This window comes from Stenella coeruleoalba (assembly GCF_951394435.1).
Source record: "Stenella coeruleoalba genome assembly, chromosome: 20".
Classification (NCBI taxonomy): domain Eukaryota; kingdom Metazoa; phylum Chordata; class Mammalia; order Artiodactyla; family Delphinidae; genus Stenella; species Stenella coeruleoalba.
In genome coordinates, this window is record NC_137166.1 from 20,861,431 (window position 1) to 20,882,427 (window position 20,997).

Below are 20,997 nucleotides of genomic sequence, written 5' to 3' on the forward strand. Positions count from 1 at the left end.
ATGTGGTCTTGATCATAAATTTTTTGGTGAATTCTCAAATTGAAAGAATTAACTATTCAGTTCAAGATTAGACTCTACCCTAAACATTTAAAAAATATTTTCCTATCAGTTAAACTAGCTGTTATTGTTTTGACAACATACTATATGTGTGTAGTAGATATTAAAACATATGATACTAAAACTTCACAGCAATCCTACAGAGGCAGATGATATTATGGCTACTTTCTGATGAGAAAAAGGAGCCTCAGACATTGTCACCAAATCTATTGTGAACAGATCCAAATTGGGCAAACCCAAAAGCCTTTTTCTAAAAAAATTTTATGTATGTATGTATGTATGTATTTTTGGCTGTGTTGGGTCTTCGTTTCTGTGCGTGGCCTTTCTCTAGTTGTGGCGAGTGGGGGCCACTCTTCATCGCGGTGCTTGGGCCTCTCACTGTCATGGCCTCTCTTGTTGCAGAGCACAGGCTCCAGACGTGCAGGCTCAGTAGTTGTGGCTCACGGGCCCAGTCCTCCGCAGCATGTGGGATCTTCCCAGACCAGGGCTCGAACCCGTGTCCCCTGCATTGGCAGGCAGATTCTCAACCACTGCGCCACCAGGGAAGCCCCTTTAAAGCCTTTTAATCCAAGCCAACACAAGTCAAGGTGCATCTTGTCTTTTGTTTCAAGTTTCTACACGTGAATTATTTGAAGCCTACAAAGGGGTTTCATCAGTCTTTTTTCGTGCCGTGGGTTTCATCTGCTCTACGTCAATGTCGGGATCATGTTGATCTGTATTGGAAGCTGAGAGCTTCAGCAAGCTGGAGTCCCCATAGCAATGAATGATGGGACCAACCTTCGAACTTGCCATTAATAAACTGAGCTGTTCACGTTTCTCTGTGGCATAGCCTGACATTTAGGCTGAGGGTTTGTAATTCCAATAAACAACTCAGGATGTGATGTGCGTGTGTGTTTGTCACACAATTAAAAGCTAAACCGAGGAGGCTAAGGTTTTCATTAAAAGCCATCTACTTTTATTTATTTAGTGTTTCGGGGACGTGGAGAGAGTACAAATCAGGAATAGGCCTCCAGGGGACAGCTTTTTACACATTAGCTGGTGATACCAGTCTATCTATTGGACTGCAGACAGCCTGATTGTTAGGTTAAAAAAAAATGAACCAAAGAATGTGGTCTTTTGAAAAAAATCAGACATGCGATTATTTTTCCCCAGCTGCAAAAGTACCCGAGAGATCTACCAGCCCCTTCTTTGATTAATATTGCTTGCGGTGGTTGCACACTGCTCAACTTGGCATTGCATTTATCAAAATTTGCCAGAGCAGAGAGGCATCGCCATGGGAGAAGGATGCCGCTAATGGGCACCTGTGCTTTGCAGGGAGTATCTGGGGCCCATGAATACAAGAAGTGGGCAAGTCAGCATGAGCTCACGGCCTCGACTCTCGTTCTTTCTTCCCAAACCATAATGATCCCTAAGCAGCTCTTAAGATGAAGGTTTCACCCTTCATCTTCCACATCTACCTGGTAGATGTTCTTCAGGGATCCCAGTCTCCTCTCCTTTGCTACCTGGCTCCTGCCAAAGGCCGGAAGAGAAAGAAAGCCTTCAGGAAGCTCCACCTCGACCATGTGTTTCCAAATGTTGGCTCAAACTGTCTGCACTTGATTCATCTGGACAGCGAACTTAAAAAAAAGTACACACTCCTGAGCACTAGCCCCAGCATTTCTGTTTTAGTGTATTAGGCACACACACACACAGGGCTTCCCTGGTGGCGCAGCGGTTGAGAATCTGCCTGCTAATGCAGGGGACACGGGTTTGAGCCCTGGTCTGGGAGGATCTCACATGCCGCGGAGCAACTGGGCCCGTGAGCCATGGCCACTGAGCCTGCGCGTCCGGAGCCTGTGCTCCGCAACAAGAGAGGCCGCGACGGTGAGAGGCCCGCGCACCGCGATGAAGAGTGGCCCCCGCTTGCCACAACTAGAGAAAGCCCTCACACAGAAACGAAGACCCAACACAGAAAAAATAAATTAATTAATAAACTCCTACCCCCAACATCTTCTTTAAAACACACACACACACACACGATTATGATGCTGAATCAGTTTTGTGAAACACTGATTTCTTAATGTCATGCTGACCTTGCCTTTTCACACCCAACCTTTGTCCTGATAGACCCTGAGCTAAATGGTCATTCCCTGGAAACCTGAACATGAGAGAGGTCTTTGTGGTCCTCCTGTTACAAACCTGAAATATATCACCCTAGTCCTCACACAATTGCGTTGCTGAATTGGATGGCGGCCAACTCCTCTAACTTTAATTGAAGGTTGTGTGAAAAGCTCAAAGAATGAATTCAACTTCGGCATTTGCTGTAAAATTCTGGTAGATAATGTTGACCTTCATATTATCCTGTGGCCCTTGCATAATGGCCCAGAGAAGAAGTTTCTCTCAGAAATCAAGTTTCTCCTTGACTCAGTTAACAGAATCAGGAGGATTTCTCAGGTCATATGAAAAGCACCACATTTCCTTCTTTATCTTGGATGTCAGGGAGCTCAGAGCCCCCGGAGTATACTTAACCACAGAAACACGTTATAATTGCTATATCTGTTTTTTTCCTTTTTACTCAATTATTTTCCTTTTAAAATTCCTACACTGTCAGTGTCATTTTAATAAGATTTTGAAAACTTTCTGAGGAAAATAACATTAAAAATTGAGGATCTGGAGAGCACACTATGACATCTGTAGGAAGAAGAGTACAGGTTTTGGAAGCCCCTACTAGAGGCAAATAAGGCAAATTAAATGGTAACATCTCTTCTTCCTTTCTTTTGTCTGTTGCAGTATGTCCCTGCCTTAAACTCCTTCTTGTGCCCTTGAAAAAAATCATTGTGCTATTGGACAAGTCTTTCCCCACACCCAGGCCACATCACAGATCTTCTTAGATTGCGAATATTATTCATCAGCATGAGCTATGTTTCTAATATTTCCAGGTTCACATGCATAAAACTTTAAAATTATATAGTTCTATAGATTTCTCTTATTACTTTTTATATTCAAATCCATTAATATGAAAAGTTTCAAAGCCATTTTAGATTGGAAGTAATTCAGCCAGAGACGATTTGAATATGAAGTCTGATTTCAGTTGCCTTAGAAATATTGAGAGGGTGCCGCATGTGGCTGTCCCTATTTCAAGAGCTTGGGTAAGCTCAAAACCATAGTTTGCATTCCACAGAACTGCCTCTCTCTGTGAATCCAAAGAGCTCACATAGGCCAGAGCTGGGCATGACGGACAAAGCTTTTCCGACCGTTCCCCAAATAACCTTGCAACACACACACACACACACACACACACACACACACACACACACGAATGAATAAAACAAAATCAAAGAACAAGCTAAAAATAATCCCTGGAAGTGAAATTTACAATTTTTAAAAGGGAGAATTTAGGAAGCATTTCTCACAGGCCTTAAACATGTCTAAATCTGTATACCTAGTCATTCTATTTATAGGAATTAGTTTCACTTACTTACTGGAGATATTCCAAAAAGAGAGGGAAAAAGCCAACTATGTACAAACATCTCACTGTAGTGATATTTATAGCACCAAAGTTTTAGAAGAATCTCCACATCAGTGGAGTAGGAGTGATTACAACATTTAACATATGCCCACTGATGGGTGCTGAAAGACAACAGCTTTACTCACTGGCATAGAGGTGTCATGAGGGAATAATTTTTTATGCAGTTTGATAGTCATTAATATTATATTAATATTGTTTGAGCAGGGAAGGACATTTTAATTTAAATAATTTTCTTCCAGAAGCAAAAGCAGAGATGTGTCCACAGCTCAGAAATTTAGATTCTTCAATTACATTAAATTCGAGGAGATTATTTTACTGTTTCTCAATGGCTTCAACGTGGCGTAAGAAGGAAAGGGGAATGAATATTCTTTAACTACTTGTTATCCACCATTTCTTACAACCATTTCAGGATAAAGTCTTCATAAAACATTTCAAAATATGTTTCTTAGCTGCCACCAACTTGAGGGGGAGAGCAGGGTCACAGCAACCTTCTAGATATGGTTTATTTTTCTATGTGCACTGATCTCACTTTGTAGGAAGGTCAAGGTGTTCCAAGCCCTCCCTAAACATTTCCTGAGAATCTTTAAATTAGGGATGTTTACACATGCGGGCTCCGCTAAGTGATTCGTCGCTCATGTAGGGTCTCCCAGTGTCCTGGCTTCTGTGACCTGGGAGGCTGCTGCACCCCCTGCTGCTGCCCAGTGAAGACCCCCCCAGGGGTGGTTCTGGGAGTGCTGGTACTGGGCCACGATGGCCCGTGTCTGCTGAAGCCACATGGTCTGAATCTACTCAGTGAGTCATGGAGACTTGGGAAGTTAGTGCTTTAGACATAAGTGAACACTTTTTTTGGAAGAATAACATATATACAGAAAACTTATGGATCATAAGTTTAGAGCCCAAAGGAGTTCTGCAAAATGAAAACATCTGTGTAACCACCACTTGGATCAAGAAATAGAACATTCCAGCAACCCAACATGGATGGACCTAGAGATTATCATACTAAGTGAAGTCAGACAGAGAAAGACAAATATCATATGATATTGCTTATATGTGGAATCTAAAAAAAAGGATACAAATGAACTTATTTGAAAGAGACCCACAGACATAGAAAACAAAATTATGGTTACCAAAGTGGAAAGGGCGGAGGGATAAATTATGAGCCTGGGATTAACACATAAAATATAAAATAGGTAACCAACAAGCACCTACTGCATAGCACAGGGAACTATATTCAGTATCTTGTAATAACTTATAAGGGAAAAGAATCTGAAAAAGAATATACATATATATAACTGAATCACTTTGCTGTACACGTGAAACTAACACAACATTGTAAAGCAACTACACTTCAATTTAAAAAAAAGAAATAGGGCTTCCCTGGTGGCGCAGTGGTTGAGAGTCCGCCTGCCGATGCAGGGCACACGGGTTCGTGCCCCGGTCTGGGAAGATCCCACATGCCGCGGAGCAGCTAGGCCCTTGAGCCATGGCCGCTGAGCCTGCGCGTCCGGAGCCTGTGCTCCGCAACGGGAGAGGCCACAACAGTGAGAGGCCCGCGTACCGCAAATAAATAAATAAAATAAAATAAAATAAAGAAATAGAATATTCCAGCACCCTTTTTGTACCTTGTCCCAGTCACTCCCCTCACAAGGTAACTACTATTCTCATATTTATCCCCATCAACTTGTTTGGCTGATTTCTGAACTTTATATAAATGAAATCATGCAGCACACTCATGATTGTACTGTTGATGGACAATAGATATTTCTAGTTCGGGTCCATTATGAATCATATTGGTATAAATATTCTTTCTTGTCTTAGCCTTTAGGTCTTACTTGCCATAAAAGCTTTCTTCAAACTCCTGGCCTTAGTGACGTGGTTCCCAACCTCCCTCCAGCCCTGCCCCTACCATCCAACACAAACCCATACGTCATCACTCTAACCGCAGTCATCAGGGCTTTCCTGAGCAATGAGTCTCGAATGGAGGGAAGACACCTCACTAGGCATACCCTTTGAAAGAGTCTCCTGGAAAAGCACCCTCCCCTTTGGGCTGGAACCTATGCAGTGGATCAAAACTCAAGGGAGTCATGCTGGAGGCGCCCAGAGTGATGGACACTGAGCTTCTCTCCAAATCCCCTTCCTTTCTCCTCCCACGGGTACCCATGGGTGGGCCTCACTTCTCTCTCCTCTGGGTGGAGCTCTTCTCCAGGGCTCAGGGGTGGGGGTACTCTCCCCCCCACCCCCGTGAACTAGGATAAATATGGCTTTGATTCGAGCCAGGACTCCTGATCAGTACTGAAAGTGGGTCCTGATGAGAAAAAGGTTAAGAAAAAGTAAGTTAGTTGTTGACAGTTGTTGGCATTTGCTCCCCTCATCCTGGGGGAGGTCAGTATAGCAATGGATTCTCTGCTTTTGCGTAAGACAATGATCCCAGGCATAAAAAGAGTTGAAAAGTATTGAGCATTTGCTGTCTGCAGGCACTGTGTTATTGGAGAAGAACTTTGCCAGCACCCAGGCCTCATCTTAAGTCTTAACACACATACACCATATACTCCCCAGTAGCTTTATGACATCAATATCGTTATGTCCATTTTCCAGATAGGAAGGCTGAGGGTCTCAGTTTCTAAGTCACCTTCCCAAGGTCACTCAATTAGGAAGTCGTGGAGACAAGAGCTAAACTTGGGTTTGTGTGACTTCAGAGAACATAGTCTGCTCCTTGCTACCTTGCTTCCTACTGAGGGATGCCTATAAAATGATCTTCTTCTCAGTAATGACAGGTAACAATGCCCAGCACCGGGCTCCATTGTAACTGACCTGCAGGATAGTATTATTTGAGATGAGAGTACAATGAATGATGCTTGCCCAAGTCTGCTGTGTTTATTCTTCGTGGTTCTGAGCCCTCCCCCTTGTACCCGATCTTCATGCGAGCGGATGGCAGCATGCTTATTCGTGTTAGGGTCAGAGGAGGCAGAGCCCATATTAAGGGGATCAGAGCACCTTCTCTGCAAAGTCACACCAAAAGGCCTGGCCCACGCTGACCCTGCAGCACATTAAAGTCAGGCCGCTAACAAGAAATGGTGATTTCTGACTTGCATTCAGGTCGACTGTCATCCCGTGTTGGAAGGAGCCTCATTACCACCTCAGAAACGGAGCTTCAGGGTTGCAACTCTTTCTCCCTCCTGCTGATACAGGAAGTAGACTCAAGTCTCGCTTCCCTGGGATTGATGACTGCACTTTGTCTTTCTGGGGCTTCCACCGTGGCTCGGGCAGGCAGCAGCCTGGCCAGAGAAGCCTTCCCCATGCTTCCGAGTCAGCAGATTGCTTCTGGGCTGGCCACGCTTCAGTGCCTTCCCGTTAACTACTGTATTGATCTCAGGGCTTTTTTCCTTCCACGTGGCCGAGGACCCTAAGCTGGCTGACGTAGGAAAATGTGGGGGAAGGTGTAATGAGAGCCACTCAGCAGGTTTGCACACACAACCTTAAGCCGTCTGATGCTACTGATTTATTAACAAATGTAATAAAACATGGATGCCTCTGATACCATAGAGAACTCAGTGGGAGGAGAGACCTAGGGATGAATCAGTGGGTACGAGCAGTAAATTGATGGGAAAAGGAAAAAGAGGTTGCATTAAGAAGGACCAGCAAGGCATCCACTGAACGGAATTCCGTTCCTCTTTGCATGACTCTGCTGGCTCTCTCCTCTGTGAGCCTCATTCTGTCTCAGGTAGACTACTGACATCACCTCCAGGCATCCTTCTCCAGTCTCGCTCCTAGCTAATTCTCCATGCAATTGTTAGGCATCCTTTTTTTACTGCAGTAAAAGATATACAATATAAAATTTGCCATTTTAACCGTCAGCGGCATTAAGTACACTCACGTCATTGTGCAACCGTCACCTCTACCTAATTCTAGAACTTAGAACTCTAATTCATCACTCCAAAAGGAAACCTTGCATGCGTCAAGCAGTCACTCCCCATGTCCCCCTCTCCCGCAGCTACTGTCAACCACGAATCTGCCTTCTGTGTCTACAGATTTGCCTGTTCTGTGCATCTCATATAAATTTAACCATACAATACAGGACTTTTGTGCGTGACTTTTTTCACTTAGCATAACGTGTTCAAAGTTCATCCTTGTCGTAGCATGTAGAGGATGTGGAGAAATGAGAAGTCTCATTCATGGATGATGGAACATAAAGTGGTACAGCCACTGTGGGAAAATCTGGCAGTTCCTTAAGAAGATCAACATTTAATTAATACGTGACCCAGCAATTCCACTCCTAGGTATACACCCCAAAAAACTGAAAATAGGTGTTCCAACAAAAACATGACTGTGAATGTTCATAACAGCACTATTTACAATAGCCAAAAGGTGGAAACAACCCAAATACCTGCCAACTGATGAATGGATAAAAATAGTGGCACGATAGCCATACAACAGGAATCCTCCTTATCAGATCAGGTCACCTTCCTGCTTAAATCCGCCAGTGGCTTTCCATCACTTCCTGTGTGAAACTGCAAGGCACCGTCCATGGCTACAGGGTACCCAGTCATCTAGCCCATCTTGCCTTTCCAACTCAGTCTCACACTATCCCTCTCCTTTCTCACCGCTCTCTCACTTTGATCTGCAATTTCATGAAGATGCCAAGTCCTTTCCTGACTCGGGGATTTTTGGGGATTCTGTGTCCTCAGTTTTCCATGTCCTTAGACTCGTGTAAGCTATCACCTCTGTTATTTTCCTATGTCCATGCCCTGTTACCTTCCTTTCAAAACGCTTCCTAGTGTGATTTGCTTATTTTTTTTAATGGCTGTCTCTCCAAGCTCCGTCTAGGCAGCAGATTATGTCTGCTGTTTTTCCATTACAGGGCACAAATGCTTGGAACAGAGCTGGGTGCCTAGTAGGTGCTCAATAAATACTGCATGAATGAATAATTAAGTAAGGTTTTGGTGGATGATGAGTGACTTAGTCAGGCAACAGCCACCATGTGACATGTGGACATCTTGGAGATCAAAAATCAAGAGATTTGAGACGGGTTAATTAGCTGCGGAGGCAGAGCCAGCATCTATGTGGAGGAGCAATGAAAGTTCAATGGAGAAAAAAAAATTTTTTAATCTTGTCACTTTTAAGACTCAGTGCGGACTGTGGATTCCAGTGACGCATCAGAGGTGTGAAGGCAGAAGTGGATGCTGGCTTTGTGTGGCCACCCAGAGAGGGAAATGAAGCCCCTGGGGTAGGAGGGGTTTGGGTTTACCAACTCAGATTTGGAGTCAAACGTTTCACGTCACATTCCCTGACAGTGAATACTGATTTGTGTTGTTGTTGTTCATTAAACCTCTCACTGTAATTTTGAGCTAAGTGTGTTTACTCTTCATTTCAGCTGTTCCAGGGGTTCCTAGAAAGTGGAATCTCACCCAGCAAGACTCCGTGCAGTAAGTATAAATGAGGGGAGTATAAACTAGTGCTCACAAGGTGTTGCTAACGAACATGTATTTGTCTATTTCTCTGGCATATATGTAGGTATGTTTGTAAGTATTTATTAGCAAGTATTAATTATCTGCTACAGCTCAGACCACCTGAATGAAATAAAATCACTTTGAGAACTTGTTAATGACTTCAGCACCTGACACCACCCAGACCACCGCAGGAGAATCCATGGCATAAGAGGTTATGAAGCCCATCCTCTGGGTTTTACCCCCATTCCCTGGTGATTTCCATGCCTGACAGAGTTGGAGCGGCACAGGCCTCCTGTGTACACTATCCTGGGCAAGGCTGAAGAGCCTCTTGTCTCCAGCATCATTTCTAGGGACACTGCTGTTCTCATCTGGGTGGGCTTTGGGGTTCCTTATGTGTGTTCTCTCAGCATCCCCTTCACTCAGCTGCACCCCCTCCAGTGTGCGTGGAGACTACCTTTGCCTAATACATCTTCACTGTGCTGTGCATGCCCTGGGGGAGCTGCCCGTGCCTCACTCCACACCCTTACCCTGTACCCTAGTCAGAGCCTGGCACTGCACTCCACACCTTAGAGAGGTTTGAAGATGAAAGAATCAACCTATCAGTCAATAAGTGATCAACAACCAATAAAAAGTTTGACTGTAGTGGAAGAAACAAGTATCACGCACACAGAGAGAACAGTGATTTAGCAGAAGTGGTTAAGGAATTGGGCAAAGGCAGTATTATGAGGGCTGAAACGAGGAAGAGAGGGCCAAGGTGACAAATCTGGCCACTGGAGTTGAACTCGTCTTATCACTTGAATGAAGAGGGTTTCTCCTGGTTGGCGACAGAGCCAGTGACAAGGGCTGCCCTTAAACGCTGCCCCGACCAAACAGTCTATCTCAGTGGCTAAGAGCAAAAGTTCAGGATGAGGACAACCTGATTCTGAATCCTGGCTGTATCCCCGACTAGCTGTATGGTCTGGACAAGATTTTAGCATCTGAGTCCATTTGCTCACCTATAAAATGGGGGTGGTATTGACACCTATCTCATGTGTGAGAATTCAGTGAGATGATACACAGCACAGGCCCGGATGCCTCTATTCTGAGCCCTGTGAGGAATCCCAACCCCTGGATTCCGCCTCCGTGCTAACTCCCACAGGGTTTTTTTTTCAGTTTTTACTTTAGTAGCAAGAGGATCCCTCTCACTTTCTTTTTAACTTGTTATCGCAGAGATTTCCTGAGAGTCACCCATTTGTATTTATGCCTAAGGCTTACTGCTTCAATTTGGTCTTTACCTCATTTTCAAGTTCATGTAATTATGTTCTCAGCTCCAGATTGTTTTTCTGCTGTTGCTGTTTTTCCAAAGCCCCTTGTGAGCAGTGCATGGGGGAGGAAACAAGCCACTTGCTCCTCTCCCTGGAGCCACAGTAAAAGGACTAGGGAGTGACCTCCTCTAGCAGCATCCCCTCTCCTGTCTCCCTGAGACTCGCATCCAGAGGTTTGCTTTCATTGCTAATGTTAAACCATATGATTTCACATATGAAAGAGTCTGATCTGAAATGCTGATGAGTTGGTGGCTTTCTGTGTCTTGTCCTAATTTGTGTGCAGTGGGCAAGCACACGAGAGTGGGCATCAAGACACAGGAGAAATTGGCCAGCCCCGCAGCCCATGGGATGGGAGACAGGACTCATCCAAAGGTCTCACAATGACGTGGTAGCCAAACTGGGTTTCACGCCTCTGGGTTCACTATGCCTATTGCTGTGAGAAGGCTGGTGATTTCTAGTCTAGGTTGCATGGAGTACCGGGGAAGAGCAAAAAGGTTGAAAGTGGCTCTGCCACTTATGGACGGTTCCGGGCATGCCGCTAAACTTTCTGAACCTTAGTATTTGCATCTGTAAAGAGAAAGTAATCGTTTCTACAGGATAAGATCATGGTGAGAATTAAATGACTTACTATGAGATTTAAATAAAATTATAAGTGTAATGCACTTATAGCGCCGGCATATACTGTCAGTCCTCCACATCCACAGGTTCAACCAACTGCAGGTTGAAAATATTTGGGAAAAAATGTTTCAGAGGGTTCCAAAAAGCAAAACTTGAATTTGCCTTGTGCCAGCAACTACTTACACAGCTTTTACATTGTATTAGGTATTATAAGAAATTTTGAGGTGATTTAAAGCATATGGGAGGATGTGCTTAAGTTATAGCCAAATACTATGCCATTTTACATAGGGGAGCACCTGCGGATTTTGGTACCCATGGGGGTCCTGGAAACAACCCCCCCGTCCCCAATGACAGACAACTGCACTTAACATTTATTAAGTACTGATATTAATAATAAATATTACTAATAATATTATATTATTATTACTGTTATTACATATTATTATTAGCACCCAGAGAAGCTCCCCAAGTGTGTTATGAATTGCGCCCTGCCTGGGTTTGAATCCCGGCTCTGTCTCTCAGTAATGCAGGGATCTTAGGCAAGGTGCATGGCCTTTCTTTCAGATTCCTCTTCTCTCAAATGGAAACAAGAATTGTTTGTTCTTGGAATTAGAGCAAGGTTCAATGAAAATGATGGTTACTGAAAGCAAGTTATGGAAAGCCATGGACCCCCTGCCCCGCAATCATTCGTGAAGATCAAATGCTAGCCGGGTGAAGACTGATACCCAACCCTCAGCCATGGCTGCCCAGACTTTGCCTTCTCTGATGCCAATGCTGGATGCGGTTGTTTCACTGTGGTAGCAAGAGAGTAAAAACTGAGTAAAATGAGTAAATGTTAAGCCAATGTTAAGCCAATGTTAAGCCAATGCAGTATCATCCGCAAATGCATTTCCACTTCAGAAACAATGGACGGGGAGAAAAATATTAACACCCCCCCACACACAGTAGCTATCCCCCAAAGAGTTGACACGGGTGACTTGTTACTAACATTGGTGTTACTGCTTCTGCTGGCAGAGGGCTGACCTAGCCCTCTGTGCCTCCTCCCAGGCATGCTGTGGGCTGGAGTTCAGCCCAGCTTGTGGCCCTGCCTTACTGATAACGATGAGGACTGACTGGGAAAGGTGAACCACCATTTGATTATTCCAGTTTTTAAAGAACGTGTCTCCCACAATCATATCAGGCACCATGTTCTCCTTAGAGGGGCCCCTTCCATTTGGTTCTTAATGAAAGACCTGAGCAGAGAAATTACTTGCATGGTGAAATAAATGGTTTAGGGTCTGGAAGTGTAATTTACTGACTTCTTTTAAATTTGACTGGAGGTGATGCTATTTACACAGCTGGTTTTGTACTGTGCCCACTCGCCTGCTCCTTGCACATCACAGAAGGTAAACTCCAAGTCATCAAGTCCCAGGTTCCTTATTAGGAACAGTATGTTGTTTCTAACTTTGTTGGTTTAAACATGTATGAATAGAGTGAAAACAGAAATGGTCAGTTTGACTGTACTGGAAAAATTGATGACCCCGGACTCACAACGTTGGAGTTCAAATATTAACTACAATTATAGGGCTGGGGATTAATCACTTAAAACCTTCTGAGTTCATTCATTCTCCTTCATTCATTTATTCAAGCAATATTTATTGAAGCAGACACCCTTCCAGATACTGGGGATATGGTGGTGAAGAAGAACAGTAGTAAGGTCTCTGCTCTCTGGATCCTTCATTAAAATGGCGCAAGGCCAACAACACACAAGTCAGCAAATATATTATCACAGCTGTAAAACATGCTTCCAAAGAGATACACCGAAGAGGCAGGTAAGAGTGGCACTGAGCATGATTTTAGATGAAGAGGCCAAAGTAGTGCTCTTGGAAGAGGAAGCATTTGGGCTGAGATCTGAAGGGTGCTAATGAGTCAGTCACGTGAAGAGCTGCTAAGAGAAGCATCCTGGCAGGAGGAACAGCAAACGAAAAGGCTTGGAAGTGATGACGCCATTGAAATACAGCTGAGGAACAGAAGGAGGCCAGGATGCTAAGCCCTGGGGAGAAGAAATAGGATGGGATTTCAACAGGTCAGCAGGAGCCAGAGCACCTAAGCATTTGTAGACCACGCTAAGGACACCGAAGTGTGATTCTCCAACTGGGATGTGCACTGGAACCATCTGGAGGACTTTAAAAAATACCAGGTCCATGCCCCAGGGATTCTGATTTAATTGGTCTGGGGTAGGGGCTGGGCATCCGGATTTTAAATTCCCCAGGTGTTCTAATGGGCAACCACAGTTGAGAACCACTGCTGTAGATCAATGGAAATTAACTGAAGGATTTGAAGCAAGAGAGTGATCATGACCATGAATTTTTCTCCTTGAATAAAATGAGAAAGAAGAAACCAAGTCTGCACCGTTGTTATGGGGACTGCATGCAATGACACATGGAAAGTAACGTTGACAGTAGATGCTCATCAAAACGGTGGTGATTCTTAAATCTTTAAATGGTGCTTTACTGTTTTAAAAACACTTGGCTGTTTCACCTGTCTGCCCAATTTTTTAATGGAGCAACACACATCTCTAATAGATCAAAAGTCTACTTGGACACCCAAATTGGTTTCCAGCCAAAGTCAAACGAATTGTTCTAAATATCTTTTCCCATAGCAGCTAGGGTCACGAGAGTCAACCACTTTGGATGTTTGCCCGATGGCTTGTCAGGAAGCCTGAGAATGCTCAGAGTGGAGGTGGCAAAGCTGTCTTTTCTTTCTCCTGGGGGTCTGGGGGTCTCACAGGGACCCCATGAGAACATGGTGGGAGATACACCAGGCTCCAAGAAAGTGGGCTGTCCTACAAAGCCAACCAAGCTGGACTTACGTTCTGGAAATCGCATCCTTTTGTACCCTTAGCATCCTTAAAGGCACAGTGGGTACAAGAAAGATGCATTCAAGGTTTGCAGGGAGAACCTGGTGATGATGAATCTGAGAGGGCTTTGTATGCTTTCAGTCACTGGTTCTCAGGCTTAGACATGCATTTGAATTACCTGAAGGGCTTGTGAAAACAGATTTCTGGGCCCCATCTCCAGAGTTTCTGATTAGGTAGGTTGGAGTGGAGAACAAGAATTTGTATTTTTAACAAGTTCTCAGGTGATGATGATGGTCCTGAGACCACACTTTGAGACCCACAGCTACAGAGTGTAGATAATTAGAAAGAACAGCTAAGTCAAAGAAGGCTACAGCGTCGTGAGAGAGCCCATGGCTTTTTAATTTTCGAGCCTTTTCTCTGTTCTCAGGCTTTTGAGTATTATGAACTTTTTATTCAAATGAAGCTGTCAAGGCAAGTTCTGGCCCCAGTGACCACGGTTCCCAAGCAACCTCGGTTTTATGCACTAACTGGGCAGAGGGACATGTAATAAAGCAACACCAGCCATCCTCTGCCTGCAGCTTGCACTGTTCTGGCCTCAGGAAGTCACACGAAAGCCTTTTGGAAACCTCTCCACTTGCTCTCCCCTGTCCAGCAGCCGGCAGAATAAAGAGCACGATCCTGCACATCCTAAAAGCGAGTTGACATCTCGGCTCTGACACAGACGGGCTGTGTGTCCTCAGGGAGCTTTCCCCCTTCTGAACCTCAGTCCTATTACCTATCAGCTGTAGACCTCATGATGGAGGGAGTAGGAGCCCAAGCATAGTTCTGACATGTGGAAAAAGTTCAAAAATTCTTATCCCCTCCTTGCTCTCTCTCTCTCTCTCTCTTTTCTCTCCCTCCCTCCCTTTATGTCTCTTAGTAAAGATATCTACGAGATGAAAACTATGAACTCTCTCTCCAGAAACAAATGTACCAATATTATATAGAACTGACAGTGTTTTCGGATCCCCTGGCGTTCATCCGTGAATTCCAGACTAGAAACTGCTGCATTTCCTGGTCACCTGTCCTTCTCCCCTCCCAGCCCTTCCCTCCCCATTTCTAATGCCCCCAGCGCTGGTCTTTAGTCAGTTCTTCTAACACATGGTGCTCTACTCCATCCATCTCCTCCCAGCCCACCGCTAGGTCTTTTCCCATGCTGTTCCTCTGCCCAGACGCCTTCACCCTCTCTCTCCTTCTAGTAAGTTAATCCCAGATGTCCTTCAGATTCCACTCTGATATGCTATGTCCAGTCACAGACATGTGTACAAGGTGTTAGGGGAGCCCAGGCAGGGCTGGAGAAACGGATTTCCCATAGGATAGAACATTTGAGGAGGGCCTTGATGAATAGGATTTTGCTAGGTGGATCTAAAGTGGGGGAGAATAACTAATAAGGACCTACTGTATAGCACAGGGAACTGTACTCAATACTCTGTAATGACCTATTTGGGAAAAGAATCTAAAAAAGAGTGGATATATGTATAACTGATTCACTCTGCTGTACAGCAGAAACTAATACAACATTGTAAATCAACTATACTTCAATAAAATATTAATTATAAAAAAATAAAAATAATAAAAGAGCTTGCTTAAAAATATTAAGTGGGGGAGAATCTTTCATTCAGACCAAGAATCATGGGTAAAGGAACAACAAGTGCCGGCAAGGATGGGGGGTGTGAAGACATTAAGTGGTGGCAGGAAATGAAGGTGCCTGAGACAGAGAGGTGGGGGATGAAGCCAGGCATGTATAATGAGGTGAGACTGTCAAGGGCCCTAAATCACCCTACCCCGGTGGACAGCCCATAGGTCAGGGGTTAAACACTCAAATGCCTTCATGGGCAGGGCAAAGAAGGTCAGTAAACAAAACAGGACTAAAATAAACCAGAAGGAAGTGGTGAGAACCAAATCGGGTTCGTAAATGTAGCTTAAAATTACTCAGTTTGAAAATTAAATATGGCAAACAATATTTTAAATCGAAATTTGGCCCACGGGAAGGGGTGTGTCTTAGGTCAGGTCCCAAGAAGTAAATCCTGAGATGAGGATTCATATGCAATGGGTTTATTAAGAAGGTGCTCCCAGGAGAAGACAGTCTGGAAACGGAGGAAGCGGAGCAGGCCGGGGGAAGAAACCAAGCAGGGGTGTGACCGCAAGAGCTTTGGGCTCTCTTGCAGGGGGGGTCTTGGAGTGCAAGTGATGTCTCAGTTGTCCTGACCTGATAACTTTTAGCTCTCATACTCTCATGTCCATTAGTCACGAGTTTAGGGCCATCCTACACAATGGAAATCTCTAGGCACTTTGAACTCCCTGTGCTAGTAGGTGAAGAGGCCCCAGTAGCCAACCACAAGGGCAAAACACATGGAACCCAAGAGAGAGTCAACCAGAAATTGCAAAAAGATATGCAAAACTCTGAGAGGAGTCTCATCAGCATCCTCTAGAGGTGCCCTCCTTGTAACCTCTGCTTCAGCTGATAGGGACTGCTCAGGATTTTTTTTTTTTTTTTTTTTTTTTTTGTGATACGCGGGCCTCTCACCGTTGTGGCCTCTCCTGTTGTGGAGCACAGGTTCCGGACACACAGGCTCAGCGGCCATGGCTCACGGGCCCAGCCGCTCCGCAGCATGTGGGATCCTCCCGGACCGGGGCACAAACCCATGTCCCCTGCATTGGCAGGCAGACTCTCAACCACTGCGCCACCAGGGGAGCCCTGCTCAGGATTTTTAAACCAGGCATGTCAAGCCAAGGTCAACTCCACTGCAGAGCTTTGATTCTGAACAATGTAGAGGATGGCCTGGAAATGGGCAAGAACGCAGACAATATCAGGTTGTTCTATCCTTGAATACGGATATTTATATTTATTGAATATGGATACTTACATAAATATTTGTATTTATATATGGATATTCTCCATTTAATTATGACCCCTTTAATTTCTCTCAAAAATTCGGAATTGTGAATTTTCCAGTTTCTTGTCCCCGGAACACAATTTTTTTTTACATTTTGACCCTGAATCAAGAAACTTTACGAACTTCACTAATTTAGCTCTAGTAGTTTATTTGTTGAGTCCTTTGGTATTTCTATGTACCCAATCATGTCATCTGTGAATAAATACAATGATAAAGTTTACTTTCCTAATGGCATGTCTTTTCTTTCTTTTTCTTCCCTTCTCTTCCCTGACTAGAGCCTCCGGTGCAATATTGACTAGATGAGGTTAAGAGTGAGCATATTTCTCTTGTTTCTATGTGTAGAGGGTAAAACATTAAATATTTACTAATAAAGTACTATGTTGGTTGTAAGTTGTTTAATGTCCTTTATCAGATTTAGAGAGTTTACCTCTTTTCCTAATATGCTGTTTTACCCTCTTATCACAAATACTTATGGACTTCAACAGAAGCTTTTTCTGCATTTATTGAAATGTTCACATGTTTTTTTCTCCTCCTTTATTCTGTTAAAGTGGTGAATTCAGTGACTGAATACATGGCAACTGACTCATCCATTGTAGTAATTGCTTCTTTTTTCTCCTAAATTATAGGATATTTTAACATAGAGAAAAGTACAAAAAATAAAAATCAGATATTACTATGCCTATTGACCTCATTATTAAACTGTTAGTAGTCTGCCATGTTTCTTATTTTTTTTTTGCAAAGAGATAAAATACTAGAGAGACAGCTAAAGACCTCCCACGTCCTCCTTCCACAGTCTTAAAATGGATGAAAAATCTTCCCATGAATGCTTCTACACTTTAAGTTCATATATGTTCCCCTATACTATTTTTTGGATTGCTTCTTGTGCTTTTAACATGTAGACTGGTGGGATCTAACTGTTTCTGGAAGTTACTTTTGTGTGTCCAACATAAAGCAAGTATCTAAATGTATTTGATTTTGTATGTGAATGATAATCTCCACCCCCCCCAACTCAGTATCATTATTAAACTGTCTATCCATTACCCACTCATTATAAACTAAACTGTGAAATATAGCAAGCACTCATTTATATGTGGCCATGTTTGGGGGCTGTCTTATTACAGCAATGTAATAATCGTGCATAGAAAGACTGACCTATTTGTCTATCTCTGCACCAATACTTCTCTGAAATAATTATTACAGATTCAGATGAAATTTTGTTATTTGTTAGAATAATCTTTACCTTTTTGTTTCTCTCTCCTTTACTCATCTATAATAATTTTAGGCTAAGCTTATCCAGTTCTCAAAAGAAATCCTTTGGGATTTTGATGGAGTAAATGATCTATTTTAGTATAAGTAGACTCACATCAGATTAATTTAAGGAAATTTGGTAAATTTGAAACAGTAAATCTTCCCATTCATCAACATGGTATATTTCACCTTTTATTTAGGTCTTGTTTTATATTTTTCTGTAAGTTTTTATAAATTTCTCATAGTATTTTATATTTTTTTGCTACTGTGACTCTTTAAAAATTATATTTCCTAATTGGTTGTTACTAGTTACAGGACACCGTTGTCTTAAAAAAATACTTTGTGTATTCTGACATTGATCTATTACCTAACAATACTGATGAACATTCTCATTATTGCTAATAAGTCATCTGTAGATATTCATGTCCTTACATTTTCAACAAAGGAATTATCATTTGTGAACACTTCTGATTCTTCCCTTACAGTTGTTTTCCTTCCTTCCCTCTTTCCTTTCTTCCCTCCCTCCTTCCTTAACTTGTTGGCCAATATCTGCAGAACAGAGTTGAATAGACGATATAATAATGAGGATTCACACCTTGATCCTGAGTTTAACGGAAAAGTTTCTAAATCTTCATTTATAGGTAACTTTTGTTAGGTTAAGGGCATTCCTTTCCATGGCTAGTTTACTGAAAGTTTTTTTTTTCTTTTTAATCATGATTTGGTGCTAAATTTTATTTATTTTTTTCTGTATCTTTTGAGAGGATTGTCTAATTGTTTTTACATTACATTTTCTAATATTTGACCACTGTTTCATTCTTCAATAAGTCCCATTTAGTCGTAACAATCTTGAATTCCTTTTGCTAACATGTTAGGCAGGATTTTTACATCTGTTATTGAGTAAGACTGGTCTATAATTTCCCTCTTAATTCAATTGTTGGAAATAGAAATGTTTACAAATTACAAATATGAAATAAGAGGTATGTCATGTAAGAGGTGCCCTGTGACTGAACTACTAATATATTTCTAAAATTTTGGTGGCTACAAATGGGGTCAGATTTAATTTAAAATCCAGTAGTACCATTAGTTAAAACTTTTGCTTTCTTGCTCTTGAGAAGGTCTGACAGGGAGATCCCCCTTTCTGAGGGCCTTGGGAAAATGTGGGTTAGATTCCTTGGGGGTTGGGGGAACATCTGAAGCACCTTCATCCACCAAGGGGTCTAACATGGCTCCTGCAACATGGCGGCAGGCCAGGGGATTAGTGGAAGGACCTAAAGCGTCCAGAGTCCACAACTGAGCTCTGAGTTTTACATGTCTTTATTATATTTTCTTAAAGTCCTGAAGCTCATTTCAAGCAGCCTGGTTTCAGCTGTGTTTTAAGGGGATTAAGGGAGAGTCTAACACCCCACTCCTTGGGCTCAGAGGAATGTGTGGCTCAGTAGCACAAAGCAGCAGTGAGATGTGGGCAACAGGTGATCTGTGAGGACAGAAATAGCTGTCCAGAGAGTGGTGAGGCAAATAGCAAGACCAGAGAGTGAAATGTGTCAGCCAGCCCAGGACTGAGCAGAAAACATGGGCATGTCCATTAGGCCTCTGATAGAAAAATCTAACTTGAAGAATCTTAAACAAAAACAGAGAATGTATTATTTCACATTAGTTGAAAACTCCAGATGACATGCAGGTCCAGCTATACAATATGCAGGACCCAGTGAAAAATAAAAAGGTAGGGCCCTTTGGAGGAGGCAAAATTAAACTCTCTTTCCTAAGGGACCACTGTCCCAATCCATGACAAAAGTGTTGACCAACCCCCCACCCAAGGTATTGCAACTTCCACTCGGGGACCCAGTCAGGTTCCGCTGACAGTTGAATGACAGCTGAACACACTTCGATGCTCCCAGCCTGGGGCAGAATGTCTACCATCTGGCCCCATTCTAAGATGTTTTAGGACACCTGCCAACCCAACCCTCTCCTTGATTGCATCCAGGTCCCTCCTGGAGGCTGAGGGTGATGGTGTATTGAGACCCCACTCCATCCCACATCCATGCTACCCCATCATGGAACATGGCAGAGGACAGCAGCTATTGCAGAGCAGGTAGAGTCCAGGGATCAGGAACTGGGGTGGGGCCCAAGGCATAGGGGACAGGAAGGAAGCAGCTGAGAACTTGCCCTAGGGAGGCAAGGAGGTGGCAGGATGAAGAACCACTCATGAACTCTGTGCTTCTGGTGCTCTATTGTCCCACTGGACTTGACTCACACTTTGAAGATACAATCATTAATAATTCAAAACTGTGATTTCGAAGCATTCAACTTTGTGGGGCTGTGTGTGATTGCAATGACTCCATGCCTGTGAAACCATTCCTGGTAATGTGACGCAAAGGCAATATTCCCAGGATCTCACTATCACTGGGAGTTGGTGATCTTGCATCTCTTTCCTCCATGCTGGATTAATTCTCCCCTGATACATGGTGGCAGAATGGCTGCCAGAGCCTGAGGGCTCGCATCTCTCCAGGTTCCAGTTCAGAAGGAAAGAGACACCTCACCCCTCAAAATGCGAAAAAATTCCTAGGATTGATTAGGGTTCCATGCATATTCTTTTTTTGATTGGTTTTGTTTTGTTTTGTTTTGTTTGTGGTACGCGGGCCTCTCACTGTTGTGGCCTCTCCCGTTGAGGAGCACAGGCTCCGGACGCGCAGGCTCAGCAGCCATGGCTCACGGGCCCAGCTGCTCCGCGGCATGTGGGATCTTTCCGGACTGGGGCACGAACCCGCGTCCCCTGCATCGGCAGGCGGACTGTCAACCACTGCGCCACCAGGGAAGGCCCGTGCCCATTCTTGAACCAATCACTGTGGCCACGGAGTTCAACTAGGCTGATCCTGGAAACCTGAGTTCATGCCTGACCTGGAGATGAGAAGGAGAAAACTTCAAGCAAAGCTAGACTTCGGCTTTTGACGTGATGGGGGAGGTGGTAGTGGTATCAAAGGAAAGTTGACTTTTTAAAGCTAGGAATGATGTCTCTTGGATGTTAAAAAAATTTTATTGCAAA

The 20,997-nt window shown here is 43.6% G+C and overlaps 1 protein-coding gene across 12 annotated transcripts in view; it reads right to left on the bottom strand.

Moving 5' to 3' along the window:
* Positions 1-20,997, bottom strand: part of LOC307179510 (uncharacterized protein) — a 511,372-nt gene that overhangs the window by 150,689 nt on the left and 339,686 nt on the right. Inside the window, exon 10 of one of the 12 annotated variants that reach the window (XR_013825416.1) lies at positions 12,397-12,966. The exons of the other annotated variants lie outside the window; for them this stretch is intronic. The gene's annotated coding sequence lies outside the window, so the exon portion shown is untranslated. Of the gene's footprint in view, positions 1-12,396; positions 12,967-20,997 lie in introns of those variants that run through there. 12 annotated transcript variants of the gene reach the window in all.